We start from the raw sequence: 23,840 nt of genomic DNA, 5'->3' as shown, positions 1-23,840 counted from the left end.
TCGTCTTGTAATTGTGCCTGTTGAAATAGGCTTATATGATACCCTTGCAATATATTTCAGCTATTTAATAAAAGGGCAACCATTAAAAATCTCAATTGTAACACAATGAATCATGAAACCAGATGAATCCTAAGATCATTATTACACAAACCAGTGTTTTACATAGTTGTTTTTTTTTTTCAAACTACTTTACATTCTGAACTGCTGGTGGCAGTATAAGTCAGGATGCTGACACTATAACAAACAAGGGAACTGACTCATACTTTCAATGTTCACTTTATCATAATCTCCACCAGGGGCTGTCCAAGCATCACCCTCCATTCATCCGTTCATCCTTCACCATGCACTAAGAGTTAAAAGGTATGACAGACAGTACAATGGCAAGAACATCAAACTTCACAACTTCATCCAACTGGGGGATGAGCGTTAACTGGGCCACAGACACTATATAGTGTATGTTTATAACAATTAAGCAAATGTTAAGTAATTGAGCAGGTATAGATAAAAAAAAAAAAAAAATATATATATATATATATATATATAGAGAGAGAGAGAGAGAGAGATAGATAGATAGATAGATAGATAGATAGTCCACATGCACAATATATTTACAGTATCTGTAAAATATACACAGTAAAAACTTTGCAGTTTCATGTCTATTACCCTTCCTCCAGTCGTTTAGTCCTTTTTCTTAATTTTTTTTTAATGCTGAATACATAGCCTTGTGATTGGACACAGATGGGGTCTCCGTGCTAATATCAAACATCCCACACAATGTTACAGTATATTTGCCCCAGCTTTGACTCCTCAGCAGAAATTGTTTCAAAGTGTTATTGTATTTTATTGACTTCTGCTGTCTCGTGTGCGAGTGCAACACAAAACAAGCAAGGAATAAGTCAGAAGGTGTCTAGTGTTGCCATAAATTTCTAATAACACTGTACATTATATTATTATTATTATTATTATTACATTCCAATGTCTAAACCTGATATGTCTTTGGATTACCTCTCATGAAACGTGGCTGTGCGATCCAGATATTTATCTCTTTGTTTGTTGATGTGGCAATGGTGCGATTCAGAGCCTTGCAGAGGTGTCATGGGAATGATTTAGCTCTGTGATGGGAGGTGGCCCCTGAACGACCTCTGTCACATCCTCTCCCTCTTACTCTCCCCTCTCTCTTTTCTGTGTATCAAAGCCAGAATTCTACATACTCAATTTATCTCATGGGATACTCAATGTCATCCTGTGTTTCAGCAAATAAGGAAAACTGATATTTTCCTGTGGCCATCAGTTTTTTTTTTTGTTGTAGAAAAATCCAAATGTTCAGAATATTCTTTATATTCCTTATAAGCAACCACACGAGTGATGCTTTGGAATAAATGCTGCAGGAACAACTACTAGCCACTGACTTGGCATCCATCCTTTAGATGGATGCGAGTGGGGGAGTTTTGGTCACGAGAGGGCTTTGCAATGGTTACAGCCATGTGACAGCAGTTAACAGATGGACAGGAAGAGACAATCCAGCTCTGTTAGCTCATCTATCGGCATATACATTTTTTAAGAAATATCTTTTCCATTGGTGTATCTTTAAAAAAGAAAAGAAGCAAATTTTATCTTTTCTTGAGTAATGAGAAAATAATGTAAAACATTTCTCCTTGTATGTGTAGATTTATGCTCTTCATCACTTCTTGGGAATTCAGTTCAGAGGTACTTTTATTGTCATGAAACCCAGGATGAAAGAGTTCTTACCTTTAAACCACATTCTTCACATAACTGCACTGAGCCCATTCTTTTTGACAAACTCTCATATTTTCCTAACTAGATTCAACATTTCATAAAGAGTCAACAAACAGGGTACTCTGTGTTTGCTTTGGTTTGACTTGCAGCCAGTGTGACGAAGTCCCCCAGGGACATATCCTGGGGCCCTTAAACATGCGAAAGAGTTAGAACTCGAGCCAGGTGGGTCACCGCAAGGCTTTAAATCCCTCGCTGAGCCTCCTGCACGCTATGCGTAATTGACAATTATAAATCATTTTGTATAATTGAAATTAGCCATCGAAGTGGGGTCAGAGGGCTGATTGCACGGAGGGGATTCAAAGCCACTTTCACCACGCATATCAACAAAAGAAGTTTGGTTTACGTGTAACAGTTACTCCTGTAGTGACCCATGTACATACTGTCATTCCCACTTGATCTAATATTGTTGTATGTTAAACTTATGTTCATTACAGAATGATGCAAGGTTGGCTATAGGACAAGAATGGTTGGTCTGGAATATCTCAAAAATATTCAGATTAATCACGATGAAATTTGGTGCAGACATTCTTGATAATCAGAGTATGGCGCTTACTAACTTTGATGATGACTCGACTTCCGCTTTAGCACAATGGCATTTTTTATTTGTTTTTTGTTGTTTTTGTTGTTTTTTTGTGTAAAACATATCAATACCTTTTGGGTGGATTGACATGAAATCATGTGCAAACATTCTTGGTCCCCAGGGGATGAATCCTAATGACTTGGGAGATGCTCTGACTTTTCATATAGCCCTACCAACCTCACAAAGTTGTCACATATCCAGTGATGTTTGTCAACATCCTCAAGACAGATTGACACAAACTTTACTACAGACCCAGATGATGAATCTGAATGAATTGCGTTGAAGTTGATGCAAACATTTGTATTTACCTCCGGAAAAATTATTGGTGATCTGGTGGTTGGTCAATTTCTCCAATAGTGTGTTGTATGACCTAACACATCACTATCAGTTAGTGTTTATCAGTTAGGTAGTACTGTCGAGTAGATAAACTACAAATCAACGTCAAGACAGAATATATCTTTTCATTCTTTTCATAGATGTGGTACTAAGGTCATCCTCATAACAAACAACCTCTTTCAACTTAAAAACCCAATCCACAATTTATTTTATATATTATATTATATTATATCATATTATATTATATGAATCTGTGTAATGATGTTCCATGAGTTGAAATTATCCAGAACAGGTCTTTGGTAGAGGGGTAATGGCAGAGAATCTAACATCCATCCATGAGAATCTTATTTTCCAAGGAATGTGACAGGTCACTTGTCAGTAACAAGTCAGACATGAACCATACACCAGGGAATATAGTACAGATGTTTACTACTGCAGGTGCCATTCCTTTGTTGACATTTTTGTGTTTGACCAAATGAAAAGGAGACGAATCATAATGATAAAAGCCTTGGATTTTATCCAGGAAGCTGCAGGTATTTGGTATGCATATCGACCGGCTGAACCGCCGAGACATCCTAGATACCACTCATCCATCATACATACAAAGTCTGAGTAAGGCTGCGGTATATGTTAAACCATTTCAAGTTAATGTTTGGCATTACTTTTTAATTTATTCTTAAACTAGGTGATCCTGATTATATTTATTTTATTTTATTTAGACTCTAAGATGTCCCGCATTTTGTATTGTTGTCATGGAAACTTTTTTTTTATTTCTCCGTTATAATGCTGTTGCAGAAAAACACATGGAACTTTCATCATTGACAATGGAACTTTCCGACAACTTTGACGTTAAATCCTAGCCTCTCCAAGATGTCAGTTTCACTCAAGATGGCAAAATATTCTTTTTCGTCCGGAAAAAAAAGGAAAAGAGAAAAATAGATGATGAAATGGGAAAAACGTCAAAAGTTTGTTAAAAGCAATACAGTGTTAAAAAATGTATAATTGGCTGTGTTTCATCTGATGTAACATTTTGAGGGCATGCATGTCAGGTGGCAATACAAATCTCTCTGGCCTGGGGCTCCAAATATCTGTGCATCTCTGACAGCAGCTGCGAACACCTTACAGAAAGCAAAACAGCCAAGAGACATGATGTTTCTTCCTTTGGTTTGTGGCCAAGATAAACATGGACCAGTATCCATATGTTCACTGCTACCTCTGCTGACACAAATTTGCTGAAGACTTAAGTATGTCAGTTGTAGTCAAGCTCTTTTTTCAATAACAGAGCTCAAATGCGATGGAGATTGAAGAGGCTGCACATAAACTAGTAAGTGTGTGACTGAAGTAAACACCTGAGCTTACTGTATGATGCAAATATAGCAAATGACCATCGAGTATGAGGCATTATACCAACTATGAACATGCCTCAGCTATGGCATCATTTTTGGCAATCAAATAATGCCATGAAGTTATTTTGGTTCAGGGTAATGAGGGTCACTGGTGCCAAGTTGTTGTGTGCAAACTGGATGGGGAGATAACGTCTAAAAAGAAAAATACAAAACGATGACAGGTTTATCTTGAAATACGTCATTTTACAAAGGAATGAGGATTAAAAAAATTGAATTTGTCGAGGATACAGCTGCCACATGCACGCCCCACACACACTTACGCACAACTGCATTCGCAGATGCACACAATCAACTGCATTTATTTCGAGTTATCTTTTATAAAAAAACACGCGCCAACTGCTCACTGGTGCACATGGCGCTCATTTCTGCACCAGTGGCCTAATGCTCTTACGTTCTTTCTTTGTTCTGGGCATCATTGTTTTAAAGGGTAAGACAAAGCGGGACAGTGTCTGCATGCTGCTGTTTGGTAGTAGAAAGTAGAACACTGCGGCTATTGTGTTTATCACCTCCTAGCTCCCAAACTCCCTGCATCCTTTAGCAAAAACGCTGACAGAGAAAAGGTCACAAATAGCTGGGCTGCAATCGGTGGAGGGAATGAAACATGACACAGCACTTTTATTAATATCCTTTACCTTGAAATACTGTACATGTAGTACATGGAGAAACTGGTGCTTGAGGATTGTCATGTCCAAAAAATAGCTTCAAGTAAAACCTAGGTATTTAGCTTTTATTGAGGACGCTGAGGTCATGTCCTCTATATCTAAAAAACACTGTAAACTGAAACAACAAACGATTCAGCATTTCCCTACCACACTCTGTTTTAATTGTTTAACCTTTAGTATTATCAGTCATGTGTTTGTATTTCGGACTCTTGTGATAGCCAGTACTGGGCTTCTGTGGAAAAAACACGTTTAAAGATGATATAATGAAAACTGGATAATGTGATTAATTAAAGCATTAAGGAGACTTTGATTTGTTCTGGGTCAAAATTCTAAAAAGCCCTTGGCCACAGTTAAGATCATAAGACAGTACAGTAGCTATTGAGATGATCTACAATTCAGTTGACCTCTGTGTGTTTGATATTTGGAGCAAATGTTAATATTTGAAAATATTGTATGTTTATATATATATTTTGATCGGAGTAACACAGATAAGCACCTGTTTTTTAAAAATAAAATCTTTGAAAAATCCAGAGGCTTGATTAACATGTTCTGAAAGAATACGGTTGGAAAATGATTAGGAAAAAAAAGGTTTTTTTAACCAGTTTCTCAAGTTGCGACTGTATTTCTGTATAGAGAGCCAGAGATGACATTCTAATATGTACACTTTCTAAACATGTTAGCAACGTTTTTGGTTCAGACTGTCAAACCTTGAAATATGCATATTAATTAAGCAAAATTGCTCTCTGATAAAGATGCTAGGGGATTTGCTAAGGCCTTTTTCGGAAACTAACATCTGTGAAAGCTGTGAGAGGATGTCACAGACACATGAGAGATGGTTTGATGTCAGTAAATTCATAAATGAGTGAGCTATTGAAAAAGAAAACCTTGAAATGTGCATTCTAAAGCAAAAATATTAACTGATAATGATGCTAAGGGATTTGCTAGGGCCTTTATCACAAACGTACATCTGTGAAAGCTGTGAGAAGATGTCACAGACACATGAGAGGTGGTTTGATGTCAATACATTCATAAACGAGTGAGCTATTGAAAATGCAAAACCTCTCCTACGTCTAAAAACAAACAATGTATCCATCAACAATGAACCAGTTCTATTTCGAACCTCATTTATTTGAACGAAAACGTAATAATTGTAGTATTAATAACACTGGTGGTCAGGTACTAGTCAACCTTCATCCCTTTTATGAAGGTCGATCTGACACCTCTCAGCTCGGCCTTGCCCGTGGGGAACAGGCTCGACATCAACATTTCATGGTCACTCTCAATTTCCTCTCTTGGGGCCCCCTGAAGGAAAAAACCCCCAAAGGGCCCCGTCTGCCCTCGAGGCCTCTCCAGCTGTATGAGCAGCGAGGCCGACACGTTTCATGCCCACATTACGTGGACTCGGACGGGCCCTGGGGAATGTTCAGGGAGTGAGGTGTGAGCGGCAGCAGCTCCAGGCCGGGTCGGACCTGGACGGACGACCTGGGGCCAAGAGAGTCGATGTAGCGATCGCATCTCGAGGGGGGCGGGGCTTGACGGGGTCCTCGGTTTGCTTTTATCACCGAGTGTAGTGGAGGAGCGACTGCAGACTGGCTCCCTCTCCGCTCCGCTCCGCTCCGCTCCCACTCGACTCAAGAGATCGACTTTTGTCCCGTTCAGATCCACAGGTAAGAACCTCCGCACACTCGAACTCTTCCCCCCTCGGCAAGGGAGTGACCCGCCGGGGCTTGAAGCGAGGCGTCACCACACGATGCGAGACGATCAGGATCGCTCTTCTCCTCTGTGCCGCCGCCGCCGCCGCTGATACTTTTTCCCCCCGCGTCTCGCCGCTCCCTCCTTTGTGTCCTCCCCCCCTCTCTCCCTCCCTCTGTCGACTCGTCGACTCGTCAACTCGGGTCGAAAGTGAAGTCACGACCGCGCGCGACAGTCCAACTTTGTGCCGCGGCTTGGCGAGCAGAGACACAAAGACAAAGACGAGAGGTCCGCCCCTGTACCGCGCGCCCGCCGCTGGGGGGGGGGGGGGGGGGGGTTCTGAGGCCCCCCCTGTCTGAGGCCCCCGGCCTGCCAAGTGTCCCGTGGCTCTATAGCTGCACCCTGAAACTGCCTTTTAGCTCTAGATCAGAAACATGTCAGAGATAGTTTTGGGCGTTTGTTAAGTCTTTGTAAAAAGCCCCCCCCCCCCCCCCCCCCCCACCACCACCACCACACACACACACACACAAGTCTGTGTTCTTGGCCCCAAAACAGCAGAAAGTTTTCTTCAGGGTGACGATGAGCCTCCCATGGTTCACCGGCACACCCCGTGCCCCTCAAGGATCAGATGTGACCCCCGAGATCGTTGCCGAGGTTACGCACGATAATCGTCCACATCTCCTGCGGACGAAGCCAGGGGACAGGCCGGCCTCGCCAAAGGTAGCACCCCCCCGTCCCGTCCCGTCCCCCAAGCTCATTTGCAGGTGAATCCACCACCCATCGTTTCTCGGGGTATCACAGTCCTACAAGGCTAGAGAGAGACTCGTCGGCTCTCATTGTACGTGAGTTGGGCAGCAGCGGGTCTTTTGATCGGGGCTTTATTACGCGGTCGTATCTGTGAAATGGAAGCATGGAAAAATGTAGGAAGGGTGGAGGGAGGCAGCTGCAGAGGGTGCTTTTTAAAAAAGAAAGAAGGAAAAAAACAGCTCTCGGGCCTAGAGACAGCACTGTAATTGTCCGTGAAACTGTACCTGATAAAGTTGTGCCGTGTTTGGAAAACACGTGGAGAATGCCCTCCTCTCCTTATAAGGCGCAGGCCCAACATGGTGACAGATGATTGGAATCGCCTCTGGAATGCGATGCATAACAATCCTCCAGCGCTGCGGTTCCCAATGGTTTATGTCTGATGAGCCCCCACAGCCAGATGCACTGAGTAACCCTTTACATCAACATCCATGTTCCAAAACTTATTTTGAACCTGATTTTGAACTGGGTGAAGTGGATATTGGAACTGTTACAGCTGCTGACCTCACAACTGTTGAACTGTCAGTGTCTGGGTCGGTTTTATTCAAGTTTGCATTTGTACTACTAGTATTAGGAGTATCAGTAGCTCGGGATTTCAGGCATTTAGCTGTTTCATCCATTCCTTCACTGTTTTTGGGAATCAAATAGTGCACAGAAAGTTTTTGTGACCAGCGCTGTAGCTGAAGTTTCCACAAATGTGTTGCGCTTGTAGTTTTCTTTCTTTGCTTCTGTCCAGTTCATCAAAACCGGGGCTTCTAGTGTGGAGACTCTGCTGTTAGCCACCGTCTCATTCCGTTCTCTTAATGTTTTGGGTCATCATCTCGCCGTAGCATGAACCCTGACCAACCAGAGTGTCTTCTTCTGTTACCTATCTTTTTCTCACCATACAGTAACACATCCTGGAGCACAGTATTGTCCTAGATGTGTATCAGAGGGAGTAGTAACTCTTTGTTCCAACAGCGCCTTTGTTCAGAGTAATGTTAGTCATCCAAAAAAGTTGGGATACTTGTAGAAGTCTTTCAAGACTTCATTTTCTTCCACTGCTAAAAGTTAGCTGATTTCTTATTTCCAGTTTTCTTAAGTGTTTGGGGACCTAAACTTTTGACATTTAAAGGCGATTCACCTCGACTTGAGCTGCCTCCATTTCAATAAAATTATTTTCCAACAATTCATCCATTAGATTTAACTTCTCTGCTCGGTTGCCAACCAGTTTTCACACACCGTCATTCGACACATTTTGTGTTCGCGTGTTACAGCTGATTCAGTATGTGGATATATAGTTTTCATCACATCATAATTTCTATTTTGTCAAACTCCCTGACCTACTCTACCTGTTGCGAGTACTCCTGCCAGCTGCGGAAATATACCTCTGGTTAGGAATCGCAGATGCAGGATTTATGTATTTATTTAATTTTTTTCAGTCTTTGTATGCACGTTCACTCAAATACCGACATTCTCACACGACTATTTCTAGGCTGAAACACAGAAAACAGCGGGCGTTTACAGTCAAACGCATGTAGCGCTTTGTAGTGTACTTAGAATGGGATTTTATAATTGGCATGATATGATATGGGTGCAGAGGAATCTGGAGGTAATTGCACAGAGTGATAACAGGGGTTTGGCAGCGCAGCGCAGGGCGAGAGCCAGGGCCAGGGTTAGGGCTGGGCGGGCAGGATGTAGGGAACACTGCCATGCATTTCCGGAGTCTGGCTCTGGACTGCACAGTGCGGTGAAGGCTTCTAGTTACTGTACGCTGGCTCCCTCTGCTCCTCCCTCCTTTCTCTCTCGCTCCTCTCATACACTTGATCAAAGTGAAATGTTGGATCAGGTTATTATTTTTGCCTCATTCCTACCATAATCAACATCTGCCCAGGCATAGAGCATTCATTAGCCTCTCCATATACAGTTGTGTGTTTACATGCAGGCAGTGTGTGTGGATGCTTTGTTATAGTTTGATCCTAGATACTCATAATCCAGCGCAGTATCACGTTCCAAAGCAAGAATCCAGAGTTTCCCTGCAAGGCAAGAGTTCCTTACCACCGCTGAGCGATGGCGGCCAACCGAGTGGCAAACTGAATTCGAATGGAGTGGAAAAACTGGCGGGGATGATTTTCTAACACAAAAGATCGGACCGTCCTGTTCCTTTTTTTCGTAGATGTTTACCTATATTGTGTTGGGGTTTTTCAAATGTGGTTCAGTTTCCAGTGATCACACGCTGACACGTAGGTCCAAACATACATTGTTCCTGCACAGCAGGTGCCAACACTTTTTTTTTCTGGTTTCTTCTCATAAAGGACCAGTGAAACTATGTCAAGCATGTTTCCTGTGTTCTAGACTTTTTTGCCCTTTGGCTTAATTTTATGCAGAGTCTGTTTTTTTGGGGGGGGGGGTCCTAAGAATGTGGTTGAGATAGCAACGAAGCTCCCCATGCCGGCAGAACCACAGGCAAAATTATTGCTTTCCGATTCGTCAATGGTGTCCTTGTCATCGGGGTCCACCGCTTGCTCGGGGGAATTCAAAGACAAGTTTGTTTAGGTTTTAGGAGAACAGCAGGGATAGGACGGGGTTCAGCTCATTTGAAGTGATTGTGATTGACGTGCAGCAAGCGCTCATGGGACTCTGGCCCTGGACTCAAGCCCCACAGCGTACTTGTCCTGTGTCTCTCCCCCCCCCCCCCCCCCCCCCCCCTCGCCTTTGAATTCGATAGCATGTAATTTGAATGCGCTGCATCCAGAACCGCACACTAAGTTGTATAATATGGTGAGCTTGGACGGGGCGGGCAGATCTCGGGTTGGGGAAAGAATTCTTAACCCGCTCACAAAGTTACAACGGTCAACAAGTGGTAGGCCAAAAAAAAACTGGTAGTGCTGCTTAATTGCTTGTGAAGTCACACTAGGGCATGAAACCTAAGAGGATGTTTATTTAGGGCCTGGAAAATACACAGTATGAGTTCTGCAGATGTTTGTGATATAAATTCAAAATTCTTGTTATTCGACCATTAAAAAAAATGCCTCGTGCCACGAAATTTGTGTAATTTAGATTTATATTCTGTTTGTTGTTCCTCATTATGCAGCCAATATGACATGGAAGAGTTCTGTAGGGGGAATATCCACGTGGTTCTTGGATGTTCTGCCGTTTGTTCACCGCACACTTGAGACTCTGCTTGTCTCTCGGGCGATGAATGCGTCTTCTTTTTTCTTTTTTCCCTCCTCTTTGAGTGGACCCGTACCCCTGCCTGTAATAGATTCACCACCGAATGTAAGTATTTTTGAAGAGTGAGTACACTGTTAATGCAAAAAGAATTTCACCATGATCTCTCCTCCCAGGATCTGCATCTTCACTTCCTTTCTTTCCAAACTATTTCCCCCTGACTTCGACTCTCCTGAATGACTGCAGCAGTCATGTGGGGCACGGAAGACCTGTGTTTGAATTCCTCTGGGCTTTAGTCACACTCCGGTGGAGAGGGTTTGTTAGATCAGCCTCTCGCTCGTGTCGTTTTCTGACTTTAAAGCGCTATCACTCAAGGCCAGATTGCCTAATAGGCAGCAGGCATGTCTGTGATGGTAATTGGCATATTGGTCCGCCATCTGCTAGTTACCAGATGCCAAGCTCCGCCAGAAGTTTCAGCGCTATAAAAAAAAATCACTATTGTATTCCTTTCGCGCAAACTAAATCTTTTTTTTTTAAGTGGGTGATGATTCAATTCACGAGGCAGCCTCGCTGTGTGTCGTAAAAAAGGTAAAACCTCCTCTCTTAGTCACGTGGTCTACATTTCTTGGGCCTTTTTTGTGGATGATTGATTGTGCGAGAGTGAGGTCAGTGCTCCGAAGCAGCGCTTCTGATGTCATCCCACAAAGATGCATGTTCTCCCCTCCGTTCCCCAAAGCGGGCTGTTCGGGGGAAGTGTACAACACTCTTTGAGAGGGACATTTAGCCTCTGGGCTTCTTCTCATCTGATAAAACAAGCACAGGAAATGTCTCTGTTAGCTGATTGGCCCTGCGTTTTCCCTTCAGCGTCCTCCCACCGGGACCTCAGACGTGCACAGTGTGTCCCTGTGGCAGAGAAACCATCTTGCCCGTCTCTCTCCTAACAGCCAAATTAACTTTCCCCCCTCGCCTCTCTCCTTTCCTCTGACACCAATCTAGTCTGCCTCAGCCCTTTTCTCCCAGAAAGAAATGATTACTATAACGTTCATTCTCACTTCACCCTATTTCTTTCCATCCTCCCCCCTCTGTCCTCTCTTCACCTCCCTTCTCCTCCTCCTCCTCCCGTCTACTCTCAGCCTATCGTCTTCCTCCCACAGCGCCCCCAAAACTAAACAAACATTGCTAATCAAGAGCCTGTCATATCACCCTTTAAAAGTCCCATATTTTAGGGTAATTGGGAATTAAGGGAACATGGAGGTAATAAGATGATGTAAATCCCAGCGGCGTGTGTGAAAAATACCACTGAGTGTAAACACATGACCGGTGAGGTCATGTGTTTACACAGTTAGCAAGGTTAACTGCTCTATGAATCGCATGGGGGGGGTAACAGACGGCGCAGTGTGTGGGTCAGTTATAGGCCTGCTGGATTTATGCCCGTGGTTATAGAGGTGCTGCCGTGTGCGTTGAAGTGTGTATGGTGAATGTGACGGACAGCGCAGAGAGTCCACGTTGGATGCCAGCCATCGTGGCAGTGAGAGCTGGCGAGCGTGCGATCACTCTCGAATGTGGTAATGATTGAAGTGAGGACTTACCTCATACTCATAAAACAATCACTGTGTCCTTACATGGGTGTTCACATGAGTCAGACTTCTGTTTAATTCTTTGGAGTCGCTTCAAAGTATTTTTTTTTTTTTATTCCAACCAAGTCTTGGTGTAAAATTGGAGGGAAATGCACTACACTTTTAATATATCACAGCAGGGATTAGCAATTATTTTAACCATCAAATCTGATGATTGTTTTCGGAGGGCAATCACTTAATTTTGTCTGAACACCTGTCGAATGTATGTCAAATATTCATATTAACGTCCACAAACTCCTGAGGAAATTAACAGACTCGTTAGCTGTTAAATGCTCCGCTACATTTACTAGCTATGTGCTAACTTTGTCTGTCCGACTCAATGGTGCTGGGCATGTAGAGAACTGGGGGTTGGAGCCCATCTTTTTTTCATTTTGATATTGTGGCAGGGTAAAATCAACGTACGGGAAGCTAAGTCAGACTCCAGGCACGTGTCTTGTAGCAGGGCACACTGTTGTAAATGGTCCATATCCATCGTATCCCACCTGGATAAGCAGGAGAGGCAGCAGCGCAGACTGAGGTCTGTGTCAAGGCTGCAGTCGGGAGGCAGTGGTAATTGTTAAAGAGTGCATTTATAGAGTGTACTCTTTGTGCCTGCTAATCAGAAGCATACACGTGCATGCGTACATATGAGCCCTCGAAGATCGCTCAGGAATGCATCGCGAAAGCAAAGGCGAGAGGACAGGAGAGTAAGAAGAGAGAGGAGTTAGTGCACCACTCCACTGTTGCCATTTCTTTCCACTTCACATGTCATGGTTGGGTAAGATAAGTGGTGTGTGTTGGGCTGAGGGTTGAAGATTAAGATTAAGGCCGAAGTTCAAAAGAGCAGGATGGCTAATGGCAAAGCCATCCTTCTCTCAGCACCAGTAACAAATGTAGAGTATGTTTGGGCACACTTTGAGCATTCTCCTCCCGTGCCTTTCAGACATGGATACCAACGATTTCTCCTAAAAAAAAAAAAGAAAAGTAAAACATCCCCGGCTTTCATCTATCTACCTACTGGAGACCCTTTATAGATTAAAACCGTTTTTTGGTGGATTCATTCGGCATGCATTAGGTAATTTGTCAATTTTTCTCTCTGTGCTCAAACGCAGGTCTGGCAAGGGCACAAGGAGAAGTGAAATATGTTCTCAGAAAACCATTTTAATCAGACAGTGCTCCGCAGGGACAGAGGCTGGCATCAGAGAGCTCTTTACCTCATCAGAAATCTGCCAGTGGTGATTGGGAGAAACACTCAGTCAGGCTTTTATTGAATAACCCCAGCTCTGCACTGGAGGGGCTTTACTGTAATAGAGCAGCTCTCCGGCCACTGAGGTGACAGCCAAATGGTACTTATTAAACTAAGGGCTGATTCATACTGTATGCCCTACTGCAGTTTAACCTTGTTGGAGGCTTATGGTTTGGCTCTAATGCTGAGGTCCAGTCACATTTTTTTATTTATTTTTTACGACTGAGATACATATGCGAGCGATTATCCTCTCATCAGCCTGCAAAGTTCACAAATTTCCTACGTAAAAAAGACACATGAACACAATTTATTTGTAATTGAAACAGCAATTCGTGTCATTCTTTCCTCCAATTCAATTTGTTACATCCACTTGAGCTCACCATCTTCGATCAAAGCGCTCCCGCAGATGCGTGTTAGCACCTCGGTGGTGTCATAACAACCAGAGATGCCCTGCTATTCAGGAATAATAGCTGTGGGTCCCGTCGTCTCTGCTTATTTACCCAGTACACAGCTCTCTGCACAAATTGAGCGTGACGTCTAATGGAGTGTGAGGGTGGATTAATTACCCCCACATTCAGACTAATGGCTCCTTCTCTTCTGATTAATGATGACATGTGTCACACGGCCAAAACACGCATAGTTTTATGCCAAAATAATATGTTTGGATTTGAAGGTATTCATAGTGACAGTCTGCTTACATCAGAGGCCTTTGTTTAAAAAATTGATGTAATTCGTAAGCCATTGAGTTTTATTTTCACGTACAAATATAACTTACAGTATATTTTAGGACTCAGTTGGAGGTGTGTGATGATGTGAATTAGAGCTGCATCAATTAGTTGATAGAATATTAATCTTCAACCATCTTTAAACAATTGACCGTTTCAGTCATATTTTATGCAATGGTGGTTCTGGCTGCTCATTTAAATAATCTGTCCCGCACGATTGTAAAATTAAATGTGTTATAGTTTTGGACTGTTGACCAATCCCAGTTTACATTGGACAAGAGACGGGAAACAGATTAAACATTTGATATTAAAATACTTTTTTAAATTGTGGTAAAATCTGGAGACATTTGGAATATTACTTGAATTCAAAGAATTGTGTCATTGGATTTGTCGTGTCACACATTTACCAATATGACTAGTAAGATGATATTGCCCAATATAATGCATGATCTTGGTCTACTTGCTTCCAGGCTTAATACCATTATAATAGTTAGTTGTGTTTCTTGGCCTGACTTGGTTTTACATATGGGGGATTATATGGTTTTAGGAGCGTTGTTGATGAGTCATTCAATCTGATGTTGAATAAGGTACAAATAGGGTAAAGTGTACAGGAGGGATGGGTTCGGTTGCCTCTTCTGTCCGGCCTCATTAAACCTGCCTTAATGAGAAACAAAACACTAAGACACCCCTCACGGAACAATGCGTTCCTCTTATCAAAGGGTCCGTGTCCAAATGTATGATGGAGTCTGGCTCGCGTCCCAGCAGATTTTTCATGAAACCCCTGTGTGCCTGAGTCGAGCCCCCGAGCCCCCGCAGTGCCACTCACCCCTGTTACAGCCACCTGGGAGACCACCTTGGAAAATGGGCCCCTATTAGTTCAGGTTAGACTTAATGACCAGTAATGGTACACTGGCCAAGCCAAACTGTGCAAAAGGGCTCCGGGCAGGCCGAAATGAAATACCAGTCACTCAAGCTCTGAACATAAACAAGAGGTGGGTGATGGCTGGGGGTTGGAAAGGTATGTCTGTAGGTGCCTGTCTGTGTGAATGAGGGGGACTCAGCTGTGCATCTGTGTGTCTGAGAGAGCAGGGTTGAACCAGGTGGAGGAGACAATTTCAAGAGAGACGAGATGGGTGAAACCCCCTTGGACAGATTAGTATCGGGGGTGGGGGGGGGGCTGTGGTTCTGGATTTATTCCCATTTAGCTCTCCTGCTTTATGAATCAAGTCTAATTTCCAGTTTTCTCATCAGCTAAAAAAAAAGAAGCAAGAAGCAACCTCAACGGAGCAACCAGAGAAGCCTCCTAAGAGCACCGCTCAATTATTTACAATTTCATGGCTGTCTGAGATATGTGTTATTCTAATAAATTTAGGAATTAGGAGGCTTAAATGCAGCACATGTATTAACCTCCAAAGCTGAATTTTATCCTTAATTTAGCCGTAAATGCCACATGACGCTAATGGCATCCAATGATGATTGTGTCTTCCTCTGTAGTCTTAACGTTTGTGTGGTCCGGAATTAGCGCAGGCATTAAAAGTAAGTAACCCCCAGCATTCAGAATGATACGATACGAGTCAGTCAGCCACCGAATGAAATTACTTTCAGCTCTAAGGGAGAATAAGCTGCAGAGCTTCCAGGCCTGCAGAAGGCAGACAGAGAAATGTGGTGTAATCTACAGTGAACGAGACAAAGACAGAGAAGAGAGAGAGCTTTGTTATGTCTCATGAAGCTCTAGGGTTTCCTGAAATTTCTGGCAGTGGGTCCCGAAGTCACATAACCACAGAATGAGAGAGAGAATAGAGACAAACATGGGGTAACTCTCCGTAAGGTCTCGGTTCGAGGCGGAAAATGGCTGCTCTGCCCCTGCGAACTGCAGGTATGAAGATCTTTTGCACCGGTGGTCACTCTTACCCCTCGACTGACAGGAACAATGAACACAGTACAAACACACGCGCAGTGAGTGAAGCGTAGAAAGTGGCATACATTACCTACTGTATACCCACAGATTAAAGACCTTTGCATGGGCCTTTCACCTCGAGGGGGATTGCGAGGGGGGCGGGCAGAAGACGTGTACCCTTCCGAGCTGGCTGGCTGCCGCACTAATAATAACAGCCAGCACAGCCATGCACGAAAATGAGATCTGGTAAAGTTAGTGAACTTTAGACCTGCAGAGCCCTGAAAGGATTTGCGGTATGAGGAGAGTGGAATGTATTTTTTGGAAGGAGAGGTGAGCTCCCTGTCACTTAGAGAATGTGCATCCGCTGATTCAAAAGCAATGCTAATGCTTTAATAACTTCACATTTGATACTACAAACCGGTGAAAGATAGAAGAAGGAGAAAAAAAAGTCCCATTTTCCACAGGGGAAAGATGTGTGTTGGGATTTCTTCCTTGCCTGAACGAAATAGCTCCATATTTCTAATTCTTGCCATCATATCCGTCAACCAGTATAGGTGGACTGGGATTAGGACTGGCATACTCCGCTGAATTTTGTGCTGACTTCTGCAGTCCTTTGTCAAGAGCTGCGCTCCGGCGTTTTCTATTACAACCCGTCTGTCTGTAAATATTCCCCTTCATGTGCTCTCTGCTCCCTCTGCTTGTACCGGCTTATACTTGAGGGAAGTATTACTGTAAACATCATGAAGTTCAATATTGAATTCAATCTCTCTGAAAGACCTGAAAGTGGTGTTGAAATGTTTGCCAGTTAGACAATGCAGTACCAACGCCTGCTGACTTGTGAGGGGGCCAATAGATTAATTAGGTAGGTAGAACAGGCAAGACATGAAATTTAACAGGACAAGATTCACACTGTTCAGCTAATTAATGTAATGGGGGATTAGGGAGACTGATGCAGAGAATATAGATCCCCATGTTTGTTAGGCTTCAGTGACAAACTCAGAGAAAATATCACTCGACTCCACTGTATGTGTCAATCGGTGACTGTTGGCTAGCATGTGCACCATATCAACTTCATAAGGTGACAACATGTCATGGCTCTGTTTAAAATGATACTCCTAAGCACTGAATGTAAATAAGACAGTTTAGAGGGGGAACACTCCCCAGAGCACCCTCAAGGTAATCTACCTGTGACAGACAGTGTAACACAAACATGCCGGCTGCCTCGTGCAGGTTATTGTTTCTCAGTCACCGTCGCTGCCACTGAAAACCCCATTCATCAAATATCTACAGCTTAGTGTGCAGCTCAGAGAGGTGTTTTAGTTTCGACACCTGGCTGAGGAGTCCCAGCGCATCCTCCATTAAACGGCTTGGCCCTGCATTCAATTCACTGAGAGCATGACGGGGCTGCGTGGATACACAGAGAGGGGAGAAGAGCAAGGATTAAAACAAAATATCCCGGACTGTCTCTCCGTTGTCATACCCTTTTCTCACTAGTGCGTCTATGCAGCACGGGTCTTTTTCTATGCCTTTTCCCTGAAGAAACCCTCTGATTCTGAACTAAGGTTGATCACTCCACCTCTCCACATCCACCGTGAGTAATAGACCCTCTCAGTCGGGGCGCTGCTTGCCCACGACGCCACCCACTCCTTTAATCTCCTCCTATCTCTCTCCAGGAATGCAGCCCCTTTTATTTTGAAAAAATACCTTGTCATGTAATACCCGTGAAAAAGCCTCGCAGCAAACCTTAAAAAAAAAAAAACGGGCATTCTGCTGCATGATTTACTGACTCCTGCGTTAAAACGAGGCAAGACAGATATGGCTTTGTAACGTTTTGGAGAGATTTAAATAAGTGTGTCCTCTGTGAGTGTGATTTTCGTTGTGTTTTCTTAGATAGGGCTCTGGTGCATGTGCAAAAAAGGCAAACTTGTGTCAGGGGTTTGCACACAGCCGTCATGTTTTCAACAGGCTCTCAGTGTGTGGGGGCATTGCATCATGCTTTTTAGCCTCACTCTGCCCTCATGTATGTTTCCATGTAAGGTATGATGGGAAGACGTCCTCTCATAGTGTGGTTTGAGCCAGCCACATAAATCACTCCGCCGTTTATATTCCCTTTTTTTTTAACCTTCCAATTTTCTCTCCTCCTTGCACCAAAGTGCAATTTTTCTCCGGCCACAGAGGGCCACAGAGGGCCACAGAGGGCCACACGTCCACCCCGACCGAAACGTGGCTTTTATAGGAGGCATGTCACAAATGTTCAGCCGAGCCATTTTCTTTTGCGCCTTGTTGCCTCAGAGAAACACATCGGGAACCTCTCAAGCTTTATGAGAAATACATTTTTATGTTCCACTTAATGTTCCCAGTATTTCATGTTATAGCCCGTGTACAAGGGGCCGTGGGTCGCTGTGAGTCTGAATCATGCTAATCATGTATACTTTTACATTTCAGTGATTCAGCCTTGGTGCATATCCCCGAGTGACTCTTATTAAAATGGTACAAGTTTAAGATGTGGCCTGAGGGCCTTTCAGCCAGACACGTTTGCTTTTTGCAGTGATTTAGACTGCGATCTTTCAGTCACAAGTTAATACGAACTGAACTTTTCCACACAGATTGAAAGAAAACAAGGTTTCGCAGCATTATAAGACGCCATTTCTGTCCAGTTCCATATCCTCTTTCTGTTCCATTCTGCCCTATTGCCATTACCTGGATGAAGTGTTCTCTAGCTGCAGTGTCGGCAGTAGCAGTGCTTAGACTAAAACCCGTCATATATCAGCGCTCCGGTTCCACTAGTCTGCCTGGTCAGCCCACTATAGTAGCAGATTAATGTCCTGTTGAGGAGACACAGACTCCTGCCCAGGCCTCATTTACGCTGACAGAAGGCAGGTGTCAGGGCGAGCTGTCCTTAAGGAACAAGAGGAGGCTCTGGAAATGGAACAAGCTTCGTGACAAGTCACATGTTCTTGTGTTCAGTCTAGAAACAGTGGGGTTTTTGCTGCAATGCTGCTAAAGATTTCAAAGAAAATTAAATAACTAGTTGGAACATGCTTTTGTTTTGTATTTTCTTCAGTGCATTGAGATTGATATTGGCTCTTTTGTCTTTGGCTTTGTCCAGCAGCTGTTTGTCATTACTTATTGACAGTCCTGTCTAATAGACTTTAAAGATGAGACCCGAGAGACTCAATGTCCTTGTGTACTCATCATAACTCTGCTCTGTTTCGAGGGGAGCTCTGTAGGAACAGCCCATCAACAGGTTGTTCCACAAGCCAACACTAACATAATTAGCTTGAATTTAGCATAAATAAAAAGTGGAACCAGGAGACAAAGTACTAGCCTGCGAAAAGCCACAAGTGGATGTTTCTAATTATCATAAAAAGAAAAACAAATCAAGTTTGCCATTGTTTTCTTTTTGGCACAGCTAAGCTATCTTTTAGCGAAGCTAACGTAATGACTTGCTGACTTTAGCTCTGTATTTGGTGTAGTTACACATATGAGAGTTGTGTCAATCGTCTTATCTAACTCTGCAAGGAAACCAATAACCCTATAACTGAAAATGTTTAAGACGTAAAAATATATATTTTTTAGTTTAGTCTCTCACATGTACTGTTTATCGATGCATGGTTTTTTCATTAAACTAAAAAAATCCAATGAATTGTTCTAGACTGCTGTCCGTCACCAAGCCTAGCCGTGTTTATACAGGTCGTATCAGCTAACAGGTTGAGCACTAACCTGCGTAAAAACCAAGCTCATCCAACTAGTGGCGAGCGACCGAATAAGCAAGTTGTAAAATGTTGAACTTGTCCTTTAACTTGGATTACAAACGTTCAGTGACCTGTTCAGCTGGACAGTTTTGTAAAAGTCCCTTTTTATTTATTGCTTTTAGCTGTGCTATATTTGGTTTTAATCCTATGACTTTGCGGAGGTGTTTTTTGTTCTTCCAGCAGCGTTCGTCCATTGCTGGCAGCTCACGCACACTCAGCGTCCTAGATTATTCAATGTGTTTCCTGTGAAATGACATACCCACACAGACATTTTTTTTTTTTGCAGCCGTGCTCTGGCAGGGGAATGTCAGAGCCGCTCCATATAGCGAGGGGGGGGCCAGATAAACAAACCGTTTCTAACTTGAGCCGAGGACTGTGGCGTTTGAGACGGCTGCTTTTTCACCAAAAGGAATGTTCCCTTTCAGGGGGGGCTCCGACACAATCTGCACTGCGGAGACTCCGGTATGGAGCTCATATGTGAGAGTGAAGAAAGCTTTTGTGTGTGTGTGTGTGTGTGTGCGTTTAAAAATGAAACGTCAGCGCGGTGAAAAGATCGATGTGCCCTCTCCTTCATGACTCGTGGGTCGTGCAGGTGTGTGTGTCTAACGGTGTTCACCGAGATGTCGCGTCAGGTCCACCATCACCATCAGTCATGCTGTTTTGATAGGGAGCCAGCTCTGTGGCCACTGTGTAGTGAGTGTGAGAGCTCTATCTTGCTGTGTACACAGCATGCAAGAAGACCTTCCCTTTTTTTTTTCTTTCTCTTTTTTCCCAGTTTGGTTACGGGAAAAGGCAGCATTTTTTTTCCTTCCATATTTGGTCATTGGAGCCCCGCCAGTGAGCAGTAGCCTTTTGATGCCGTACAAACATCCCTATTTTGTGTGGGATTTGTACTTTTTGGAAATGCTTTTTCTCCAATTCCGCCTGATTGTGGGTAAAGCATCTGAACTTTTAAAAGGGACACAAGCCTTTTAAAAGTTAAAGACTGGGGAGGAATTGAATTGGCTCATGTGCTGTGTCACAAAGACGTTGCCCTTTTACAGTTTAATTTATGATCATTGTGCGGTAGGAATCTGACTCCTAATGCAAATATCCATCTTGAAACCAACATTTAAAAGCAAGACATTGTTTTATAGTCGCCGTCTTCTTCAGCCAACGGCTACATTAACTCCTCTTGGTTCCTTTTGTAATTCAGTAAATTAGATCAGCAGCTGAGAAAAAAATAATTTATCATCGCCTTTCAGTGCGTTGAAATGCTTTAAGGAAGATTTTGAAAGTTACTGATGCTGGACTTGTTCATGTCTCCTCAATAGTGCGAATAAAGATGATATGTTTGCAGTTTAAATGGTGCCAAAAACCTGCCTGTCAAAAACCTTTGAGCTTCAGATGATGGATATGGCATGTTAGGGTAATGTTTTTATTGCAATTTAAGTGTGACTTAACTCCAGGCGTGAGGTTTAAGGACACATAAACACACGCTCAGCCTGAAGGGTAACGCTAGCTGGTGAGGTGCAGGTGTTTTCAGCTGTCGCCCCACAGAAAGGGAAAGGTCATAATGCCTACAGATCTAATGCAGCCTAAAGTGTGAAGTTCCCAACCATGTGTGGGACCAGGGGAGGAGAAAATATTAAAAAGAAAAGTGAGTCATAGTCTAAATATACAACAGATGACAGTGTGCTCAAAGTTTAGCTGGGTTATCTCGCTGACAGTGGAAAATAAAACGCTACACGGAGAGTAATTTGTTTTTATCAGAGCAACACAAGAGTTTAGAAAGTATCAAGCTACAGCTTCCTTTCCAAAAGGTTTTTTTGTCAGTTTAAAATATGATTTAAGCTATTTATTGGGCATTCTTGTCAGGGATCTAACTGCACACAATACTTACAAAGAAATTTGCAGTTTTGGGGGGTCTTACCCTTTGTAGTTTTGGCCACAATTTCCATCGGTTAAGAAAACATTTCACTCCTCACAGTAACTGTTGAGATTTGGGAACACGCTACATTGCTACAATGAGACAAGAAACTTAAGCAATCAGATGATCGAACAGATCATAAACCAGGCATATTATCTCAACCACTTTATTTGGAGGTAAAACTGAAAGCACACAATCCCTCGTTGCACATGAGAGGTGTGTGCACAACTACGGCATAGGTCATAGCTGAATCAGGACGGTGGACTATAATGTGAGTCCATGTAGCTATTTCAAGATGAAACAACACAACATCTTACTTGTACAGATTTAATACAATGTGGTTTAACTGTTGCAACCTTGATTTGGTCTGGTATTACATGTAGCCAAGAGTGGCTACTGTTGGCGATATCTGCAAAGCAATGACTTTCACTTGTCTTTTACTTTTGCTATCGTGTTGGCATTTACCATTATCCTCTTGTTGGCACTTGTAGCCACTGTGCCTGCTGTTAGGAAAAGGTTACATAGTTGCAGTTGTTGGAGGTGTACAATGTACAGTTTGGGTAATTTCAGCGGACCCGTTGCCACTATCTTGTTCCTGAATTGTTCTCATACCATGAGAGACACGTCCAACAGCAGCATGAATCTTTTACTAACGTTCAAACTGTTGTGGTTGTCTTGTTTATGTCCATGCTTTTCTCATTGGTTTAACTTGGGCGGAGCTCAGTTGGAAAATAAACTTAATGTCACATACTTCTTTGCACCAATCAGCGCAACATAAGCAACATTTGAATAAAAAAATCAGGTGACTGTTATTTTACCGTCAGCTAGCTTACAGAGAAACGCGTACGATTTAATGTTTTTTTTTTAGTTTTTTTTTTAAGCATTTAGTGTTGTACAGTTTTGGTGCTGAGTGATGCTTGTAAATGAATCAGTAGTTAAAGTTGTACATGTGATCTTTTCAGTTACTGTTTCTTTGGTTGGTTAATCCCACTTTAGCCTCCCAGCCCACTGTACAAAATAATGCATCTGAGACGTGTGTGTGCGTGTGTGTGTGTGCGTGTGTGTGTGTGTGTGTGTGAGAACAGATAACCTCAGTCAGTCTGTCTCTGTGTATGATTCACAGGGCACAGAGAGTTGTTATGGAATGTGAACCATTGTCTGGGAATGCAGGAGTCTCCTTTTTCAACACCAAATGGAAACTTAACATCTTAAACTTTCAGGTCTTTTCCCTTCACCAATGTGAAATGTACCCCTCTCTTCTCTCTCTCTCTCTCTCTCTCTCTCTCTTTTCCCCTTATCCTCAGAGTCAGTACAGAGGGCAATTTGAGGGAGGGTTGTGTGTGATCGGCACATCTTAAGTCACTAATGACAATGCGTCGGAGGCATTCAAGGTCCCCAGCCCATTTTTTCCCCGTAAACCTCAAAACTGTCGGCACATTATCCCACTGCATATCAATTGCCGCAGTGGTATTAGCATCTCAGGTTTGCCTATGAATACCGTCTGCTCATGCTCGATGAAAATTTTCCTCATTCGAGCTGAAGTCACATTTTCAAAGATTTGTTTTGGGGGAGACGGAGTGTTAGTGGAAAGCAGATGGTATTGAGATTGAGAGGAGCTCTAATGCAGTTGGCTTCCTCATATCTTGCCTAGAATATTTAGTTGCAGCTGAAGAGCTCGGCTTTGACAACAGAGGCTATTGTGGTTGATTATTCACCCTGTGGCATGCAGATGCAGACACAGACTAATGCAGAAAGAAGCTTGGCTGCTTGGATACGGATAAATCCCCGTAAAATTCATACCCAGCACTAAGCATAACTCGTGGCCAACCAATCCTGTGTCTCTTCATATTGTAGCTGAAAACATACTGTGCAGCTGTTGGCTACGCTGCTTCATTGTGGTCTAAGAGGGGAAAATAATCAGTGGGAGAGAGGAGGAGGATAAAAGTGGGTGAAGTCAACCACTTCAGGATTTTCGATTTCCGATACTTTTATTGATATCCTAGAGTTTAAAATGCACAACTTAAACATTGTTGATTAGAATAATTTAAATCTGTTTTTTAGAGAAACGTGTACAGAGGGACATAACACTAATAGGTAATACTGTATATCACAGCATTTTTGACACACTAACTATTAACTAGTACTGAATTGTTAATATAGAAAATCCAACATTGAAATCCTTGTAACTTTACTAAACATCATAAAAAATAAACTTGCATTTATCAATAACGTAACACCATCTCAAAAATCCCTCAAACGTATATT

At 42.9% G+C, this 23,840-nt stretch overlaps 1 protein-coding gene across 6 annotated transcripts in view; it reads left to right on the top strand.

Annotated features, from left to right (window-relative positions):
- The window catches only part of cald1a (caldesmon 1a), a 202,571-nt gene that overhangs the window by 145,584 nt on the left and 33,147 nt on the right, over positions 1–23,840 (top strand). The window contains exon 1 of one of the 6 annotated variants that reach the window (XM_035615312.2): positions 6,247–6,448. The exons of the other annotated variants lie outside the window; for them this stretch is intronic. The gene's annotated coding sequence lies outside the window, so the exon portion shown is untranslated. Of the gene's footprint in view, positions 1–6,246; positions 6,449–23,840 lie in introns of those variants that run through there. 6 annotated transcript variants of the gene reach the window in all.

The sequence above is a fragment of the Scophthalmus maximus genome, chromosome 12 (genome assembly GCF_022379125.1).
Source record: "Scophthalmus maximus strain ysfricsl-2021 chromosome 12, ASM2237912v1, whole genome shotgun sequence".
NCBI classification, from domain to species: domain Eukaryota; kingdom Metazoa; phylum Chordata; class Actinopteri; order Pleuronectiformes; family Scophthalmidae; genus Scophthalmus; species Scophthalmus maximus.
This window is presented reverse-complemented; position numbering and strand designations above follow the sequence as displayed.